The following is an 8,994-nucleotide window of genomic DNA, read 5'->3' as shown; positions in this document are numbered from 1 at the left end:
GGGTTTGAACCGCCAGCCTTCTGGTTAGCAGTCAAGTGCCTTAGCCACTATGCTACCAGAACTCCTGTAATCAAAATTGACTCAGTGACATCTAACTACAACAACATACATATATATATGTATGTTGTTGTAGTTAGATGTCACTGAGTCAATTTTGATTCATTCATTCATAGTGACCCTATGTGACAGAGTAGAACTCACCCATAGGTTTTTCTAGCCTGTACTCTTTACAGGATCAGATCACCAGGTCTTTCTCTCATAGAACTGCTGGGTGGGTTTGAATTGCCAACCTTTTGGTTAGCAGCCAAATGCTTAACCATTGTGCCACCAAGGCTCTCTCTCTCTCTCTCTCCATATATATTTGTTGTTGTTATGTGCTGTTGAGTTGGTCCTGACTCATAGCGACCCCTCCTTGGGTTTCCGAGGCAGTATCACTATGGAAGTAGATTGTCCCATCTTCCTTCTGAGAGTGGCTGGTGGGTTTGAACCGCCAGCCTTCTGGTTAGCAGTCAAGTGCCTTAGGCACTATGCTACCAGAGCCCTCTCCATATGTTATATATATATATATTTTACATAACCTCTTTCTGGTTCTGTTTCTCTAGAGAACTCTGATTAAGACTTGGAGTAACCAGCAAAAAAGGAAACTCTTACTATTCTTCAGAGCTTGTCATCATGAAAATATAATGAAATGCATTGTATTTCTGGTGGAGCAGTCAACAGCCACATATTGGTACATGTCTTTCAGATGAATTGGTTGACAAGGGAATGTTAGTTTGTCATCTTTCTCCCCCTTCCACTATCATACACACAAAAAAGTATTGAGTAGGAGACATTTTACAACCTTCAGCTGATGAAAGGAGAACAGTTGACATGCCCTGGGCAATTAATCTCAAGGGACAGGTGAAAGTGTAGATCCAAGGGCCTCGTGATTTCCTCTTTCAATCTGAAAACACTCTATACAGAGATATTAATAATCCATGAAGTATGAATCAGAAAGGAGATAACGCTTTGAAATATGGGAGAGTAAATATGTATGATCAAGCTTTTTGAAAACTCTGTGGGAAAGCAGCAGGGTGAGTTACAGACCCAAATTCCAATCCCTGCAATTAAATTTCTAGCTCTACTACTTGGAACAGGTTACTTAACCTCTCTGAGCCTTGGTTTTTTCACATAAAAAATGGATATTTGAAATGTCATTCTCTGGGATTATTGATAGGATGAAATAAGGTATTATATGTAAACTAGTTGACATAATATTTGGAGATGTTGGTATTCACCACCTTCAGCTAATAGAAATAAATCTTCAATAATGAAGTAAATTGGAATGCAAGTTCTTATTTTTTTAACTTTTATTATTGATGATCTTGTTTTGAAAGATTAACACTATGTTTTTGTTTCAAAACAAAAATAATATTGTATGTTTGTGGACATATACCAAAAAACCAAATTCACTGCCCTCGAGTCAAATCTGACTCATAGCAAGCCCTTCTTGGGTTTCCAAGTTGGTATCTCTATGGAAATAGATTGCCTAGTCTTCCTTCCGAGGAGTGGCTGGTGGGTTTGAACCACCAGCCCTCTGGTTAGTAGTCAAAATGCCTTAGGCACTAGCCACCAGAGCTCCTGTGAACATATACATATATTCATTTCCACACAATCCATATAATAAGCAGAAAAATAGAGCCACTCAATAACTTTTAAAGGCCTTCCTAAATGTCTCATAATTTCTCCAAATTATCACATCAAAAACTCGATGAGTTTGGACAGTGAAGTGCAAAATTTCATACCGTAAAAACTTCAGTCCCACTGGGGACACAAAAAGCCCACACCCTGCCTCATATTGTGGATAGCCCTCCCAGGCAGCTCACCCGAAAGGAGAACATTGGCACCTCTGTGCAGTGGCTATTAGGAAGCTTTCACACTACTGACAGGGACTACGTCTATGTGAGTTCTGATTTCAAGTTATCCCAAACTAGTCCACATAAGCTAAACCACTGGGGAGTGCTCAGCAGGGGAACTAACTCGGTAGCTTTATACAAAGAAGGTTGAAATCAGGCAGAACTGACTTGCAAGCCTGGGGAGGTCTGACCAGTTGTTCAGCCTTGAAGGTGTTTGCTTCATTATTCGGAATCTCCATTCCCTTCCCCATTGCTGTTGAGTCAGTTCATACTCATAGTGACTCTGTAGGACAGCGACTCTATAGGATTGCCTCACAGGGTTTCCAAGGCTGTGATCTTTGTGGAAGCAGACTGCCACTTCTTTCTCCTGCAGAGTTCTCGGTGGGTTTGATGTGCCCACTTTTTAGTTAATACCCAAGTGCTTAACCATTGAACCACAAGGACTCCTTTCCATTCCATTCCCTTGTTGTTGTTGTTGTTATGTGTCGTCGAGTTGGACCCAACTCATAGTGACCCCCCTTGGGTTTCTGAGGCGGTATCACTATGGAAGTAGATTGCTCCACCTTCCTTCTGAGGAGTGGCTGGTGGGTTTGAACAGCCAGCCTTCTGGTTAGCAGTCAAGTGCCTTAGGCACTACACTACAGATTTTTTTTTTTTTTCTCTAAACTAAAAATAATGTCTTATCTTTTAACATTTTCCTCCTTGCTGTTTCTGCTACAACTATGCATTTCTTTAAAACCAATAGCCAAATTCATTACCATAGAGTCAATTATGACTCATAGCAACCTCCACTGGGTTTCCAAGAAGTATATCTTTATGGAAGTAGTTTGCCCCATCTTTCTTCCACAGAGCACTTGAAATTCTTATTTAAGAACCTTAAATATCCTGCTATCTTTTCAAACTCAGGACCACTGCACAAACTATGCAATTAAGCCAGGAAGGCTCTTTCCGTAACATGTCCATTTTCTTTTAGATTAGTTTCAGTGTTACCTCTTTAGAAAGGCCCTCCCTGACCTCCCCTATTATTTTCTACCTCATTCCACTTGTCACAATTTATTATTGTCTCATTTGTTACCTTACTGGAATATAAGTTCAATGAGGGCCTTTACCTGACTTGCTTGCCACCATATATTGAGAGTTCAGCAACATGCCTCATAGGGTTCTGTAAACTATGTCAAATAGAAAAATTAGCATTTAGAGAGTTATTGTGCAGCTTAAATGAAATAATGATATGTTGCAAATAGTCTATAATTTAAATCATTTGAAATTATTTGTAGGGGCAGAATTTGCAAAAGGAATATCTAGCTCCATGTATTATAGTAGTTGTACTTGGATGGTAAAAACAAAGTGCAACAGGTCACCACCAATGTGGAACCTGGTCCTATGACTGGCCAATTTACAGAGAGAAAAAAGGAGTTGCCATTGAATCTATTCCGACCCATGGCAATCTCATGTTTGCCAGAGTAGAGCTGTGCTCCACAGGGTTTTCAAAGGCTGAGTTTTTGGAAGTTGGCCATCTAGCCTTTCTTCCAACATCTGTGAGGGGACTTGAACCTACAGCCCCTCAGCAGCCAAGCTCATTAACCATTTGTGCTACCACAGACTCCTCAAATACCCCTATAGAGAGAAAAATCCCCCCAAGCAGACATGCTTCTCATTTGACAATAGTCTTACCTTTAGACACACAGCAGCTCTTTTTCCAAATATTCATTTCCTAAAGCCCAGGCAGGACGAAGAGTGATCTTGAGCATTTACTCAAAGGCAGTATTGTCTTCATTAGCTCCCCACACTCCCTTAGTCTATGGCAAAGTTGTCATTACAAACCTGGTTGTATAGCCCTTACACAGGTTTACAATAGGCAGGTATTTTCTCTCACTCCTTGGAACAAAAGAAAGCTGCTTAAATGGGAATATTCAGTATTTTGAATAAAAACCACAATAAATTAAAACCCATTGGAAAAATGTAGTCAAGCAATTGAGAGATTCTTCTACAGTATTTTTCCAACTGATGACTCAAATCTAGTTCTCTTTAGATGAATCTAAACAAACTGTGGGAGAAAGAAGGATTCTGCAGATGCCTTCTTAAAACAGGAAAAAGGCCAGTGAAAACCAGGGAGCTGCCAATTCTGTCACTGAGTCATCTTCCACCGGGAAGTGTTTGAATTTCATGAGGCTTTTAAGAACCGCAGGCTGATTTATTATTTTCATTTTTATTTTCTTAGTGAGATGTCATGAATCTTCACATCATTAATATGAGGACTAAAGCACCAAATAGCTATAATTTCCTGAATGAGTACAGCAATGATAATGATAATATTAAGGCTCTCTCACATTTACTTACATCAATACAACTCCAAGATGGTACAAAAATCACCCTGTCAGAATATTTAATAACCTTCCTACTCCATCTTCTGATCTCTGCCCTTCATCTTGTATCTTGCTTTTTTTTTTTTTTTTCTCTTGTAATACTCAACCCACATCCAACATCTAGGTTCAGCCTCCTCTCTTGTTAACCCTCACTGAGTCAGCCCCCAACTTGTGGTGACCTTGTACACAGCAGAATGAAATGCTGCCCAGTCCTACATCCACATGATCAGCTGTGGATTGGGACACTGGGATCCACAGGCTTTTCACTGGCTGATTTTCAGAAGTAGATCACCACGCCTTTCCTCCTAGTCCATCTTAGTCTGGAAGCTCTGCTGACACCTGTTGAGCATCATAGCAACAGAGCTGCCTCTTCTCGCACACTGTTCAAATCTTTGCATTCTTTTCTGTATTTTCAATGTGATTTTTCTGCTCAGTTACTCATTGTGTAATCTACAGATGTTGTTGTTGTTGTTAGGTGTCGTTGAGTTGTTTCTGACTCATAGCGACCCTATGCACATCAGAACGAAACACCACCCGGTCCTGAGCCAGCACCATGATTCTTGCTATACTTGAGCCCACCACTGCTGCCACCATGTCAATCCATCTCGATGAAGGCCTTCCCCTCCTTTGTCGACCCTCCACCTTACCAAGCATGACATTCTTCTCCAGGGAATGGTCCCTTCTGACTACATGACCAAAATAGGTGAGACAAAGTCTGACCATTCTCCCTTCCAAGGAGCATTCTGGCTGCACTGCCTCCAAGACAGATTTGTTAGTTCTCTTAGCAGTCCACGGTACTTTCAACATTCTTTGCTAGCATCACAACTCAAAAGCATCAATTCTTCTTCAGTCTTCCTTATTCATTGTCCTCTTTACAGATACCATTATGAAAATCACAAGTAACTTCTGAAAATGTGTTAATAAAGACATATGAAGAAATTAAAATAAAGTTGCTTATTTCAGGACCCTGGCCAGAATGGAAAGTTTTAAAGGCCACTTGAGTTTTTGTATGTTTTCTCTAACTAGGAAAGTTATTCTTTCCTATTTGTCTTTAATTAGCAAGTGCTACCGATTCTCCAAATGGCCATGTATTGACATCAGTACATGCCTACATTCTCAGTGATGAAAAGCACTTAAACCAAATTTTACATGATTTTGGAAAATCTTCTGTAAAGCCTTTTGCCCAGTGAATAAAGACCCCAAATGGAAATCTGCTGTACCCAGTAATCTAAGCAGCCTAATGAATTACAACCACATGTCTCCAAGTTGAAAAACTGAGATGATAGGTTTTTGTTGTTGTTGTTTTTGCTTTCATCTTTGGAATGCAACAATATTAAACATATTAAATAGATTAATGTTTAGAATATTGAAGACATACATTTATGGAGATTTCAGTCCTTCATCAGCAAGGGTAATCTGATTCAGAAGATTGTCTATGCAAATATTTTCCACATTTTTAAAAAATATGGCCCATAGTAAGAAATACACTTTATGTAGGCCCCAATACACACAAGCACACACATCATAGCTGGAACAATGGGCATGCAGTAGTGCTCTCAGTGGGTGTGAGATGTGAGTGTGCTTGCTATGCTGAAGATTTAACAAGGGACCAGTGTGGCTCAAGCAGAGTAGGAGGTAGGAGATGACGTTGGAACCCAAGTTATGGAGGATGTTACAGGCCATTAAGAGTTTTTCAGTTTCTATTCTAAGTGTGTGATGGGAAGCTTCTGTGGCATTCTTAGCTGAGAGGTTGAAGGTTTCAAAAGTAACCATTCTGGCTGTCTCGTCATGAATACAACGTAGGGAGCAAAGATAGAAGTCAGGAAACCAGTTAGGAGGCTATCTTAATAATGCAGGTTAGGAAAGATGATGATGGGACCAAGGTAGAAAACAGTTTAGGGCATACTGTGAATGGAGAGCCACCTTGAGAGACTGGATTTGTGGTGTGAGAGAGAGGGATAGCTGTCCATGAGGGCTCTGAGGTAGTATTCTGAGCAACTTAAAGGAAGGGGATGTCACTTAACTGAAATTGGAAAGAAGAAGACCAGACTTAGAGAAGGCAAACAACTTAGTTTAAGTTTGAGCTGCCTATTGGACTTTCAAGTAAATTTGCCTTAGTGGAAGTCAGAAATATGAGTCTAGAACTCATAAGAAAGGACCTGGCAAAATGCACATGTTTGGATGTTGTAAATATATGATGATATTTAAAGAATTGAGACTAGAAATTCAAATCACCAAAGGAGTATAAACACCAATAAAGAAAAGAGAAACTTTCTTTTAGTTTGAGATCTTCTCTACACATCCTTATGACAAGGACTTGAACGAATTCAGTTTAACTGGGAGCTGAGACCCCAGAAAACACATATGAGGAAGTAGGAAAAATGAAACAGAGAAGGAACAATGCATTAATGCACTGGTTAGCCCTGAGGACAACTGCAGGTCAAGCCCAGTGAAGATTCTATGAAGAACTGGATAGAACATGTTTCAGATGTGTCCTGCCAAGAGATGAGACTGTGCAGCATTTATCCACTGACTCCAGACATTACCTATTGAGAGACAATGCTTATGCCCTTAAATCCTTGGCACTTTGATATTCCCATGAAACTAGAGCAAGGTCGTAGGCACAGAAGCAGAAAGATGGACCGGGGGCACACAGGATATCAAAGGATCTGGCTCACGGTTTGAGGATTGAGTCCTGTTTGGAGGTTGAAAATATAAGGAAGATCCAGCAAAAGAGATTGAGAAGGATTGAAGTAGGAGGAAAGCCAGGGGATTGTGGCATAGGAAGAACAAGGGAAGAAAGTAATGCCAGAAGGAAATGGCACCAAGACCTGGTCACTGGGTTTTACAGTTGAGAGCCATTTCATCAGAGTGGAGCACGATGGAGTTTAATAGGAATGTGTTTGAGAGAAGGAGAGTTGGAAATAACTACTTTGGATAACTTACAGTAGAAGCATTGCTGTAAAGAAGGGCAGAGAAAGGGAAAGGAGGCTAGAAGGACCGTGGAGGTGTTCTTACTATGAAATCCACACTGGAGTGGAAAGAAGTGAGGTCCAATAGATATATCTGGGACTTCTGGGATAATTTCAGGGGAGTACCTATTGGCTTGGGTGAGTCATAATTAATAAGTCTACCTTTAGGGTCTATGGCTATAGGCCTTGCACACATCTCACTGATTATCCTTCCTGTCCTTAAACCCAGAAGTTCTCTTTCCACATTTAACAATATCACAGCTTATATTAAAACAAACAAACAAAACAACAACAACAAAAACAAAGCATGCCATTTTATGGTATGTTAAGTAGTGAAGAGTTGAAGAACAGTGGTTGTGCTTACAAACTAACTTAGCAACAATTTTTCTAAAGCAGTCACAGAACATAGAGCATTTCATATGGATTAGAAAATAAAACTGCTGGTATGTATGTGCCTGTGTTTATGAATGTGTGCATATATGTGTGTGTGAAATGACAATTTCAAATATTGTTAAATATTCAAATTACAATGAACTGCACTTAACCACCATTCTTTTTTTTTTTTTTTTTTTTTTGGTACATCTTATCATTAGTAATATGTACAACATACAGTGTTGCAGCATGTAATTTGCTTAGGTTATTATTCTCATGCCAACCCCCAAAGATAAAGATCAGATTTATAACTGATAATAAAAGACAACAATAATGAACACTAAAAAAAAAGAAAGTATCTGAATTACATCAGAACTGACTTATGATGTGTGTCGCTGGTACAGAACCCCATCATAATTCAGCGACTATCTATAAATCTTGAAAGGTATTTAGTATTAACATTTTATTTCTCCCATGTTATTCATTTTCTCTATACTTTTCATGTCTGTTAATTGATTGTACAAATTAACTGTCTCTGATGTGTCTGAAGTTGCTTAAAAACTACTTGACATACTAGAAAGAAATTCTGCTCATAACCCATTCATGATACGAAAGCATTGATGTGTGAGTGCTTTTGTTGTAAGAAAAAAATGGTAGGTGGTGACATTATAATCGTATTGTTATGAGCTGGAGCAAAACATAAAAGGAGAAAAGTCATTCAGAAGAAAAGCAAAGCCAAGAACTAGAGACACTCTTCATTCACAACCTATGTTCCATATAGTTTTCTTTTAAAATGGTAGTTTTTTTTTATACTGTATTTGAATGAGGAACTTTTATAATACGACTGTAGAAGTACCTAGGTTCTTATGAAAGACAATAGTTATGGCTTACTTTCAAATATCATTCATAGAGAATGCCCACATCAGTGTGAGCATCAGTATTCATCAGGCACGTGTATGTTCAACATTGATATGACACTGTGATTTGAGTTCATCTTTGAAATGATTCCTCCTCTTATTTGAAATCTAAAGGAGATAATTAAGGCAAACAGATACAACATCAAAACTGAACGAGTGATCACATCACAAATGAGTATCATCCAGATAATTGTTGTATTAAAAATTAAACATTAGCTAGCATCCAGATGTTGTTGTTGTTGTGTGCCATCTAGTCGGCCCCGACTCATAGCAACCCCTCCTTGGGTTTCTGAGGCAGTAGCACTACAGAAGTAGATTACCCAACCTTCCTTCCGAGGAGTGGCTGGTGGGTTTGAACCACCAGTCTTCTGGTTAGAAGTCAAGTGCCTTACACTATGCTACCAGAGCTCCAGATGTTAGACATCATCAACTTTGAGTGTGTGTGTATATATGTGAAACTAGTTGGAATGGC

Source organism: Orycteropus afer, unplaced genomic scaffold (assembly GCF_000298275.1).
Source record: "Orycteropus afer afer isolate SDZICR_OR568_19922 unplaced genomic scaffold, OryAfe1.0 scaffold00002, whole genome shotgun sequence".
NCBI classification, from domain to species: domain Eukaryota; kingdom Metazoa; phylum Chordata; class Mammalia; order Tubulidentata; family Orycteropodidae; genus Orycteropus; species Orycteropus afer.
This window is presented reverse-complemented; position numbering follows the sequence as displayed.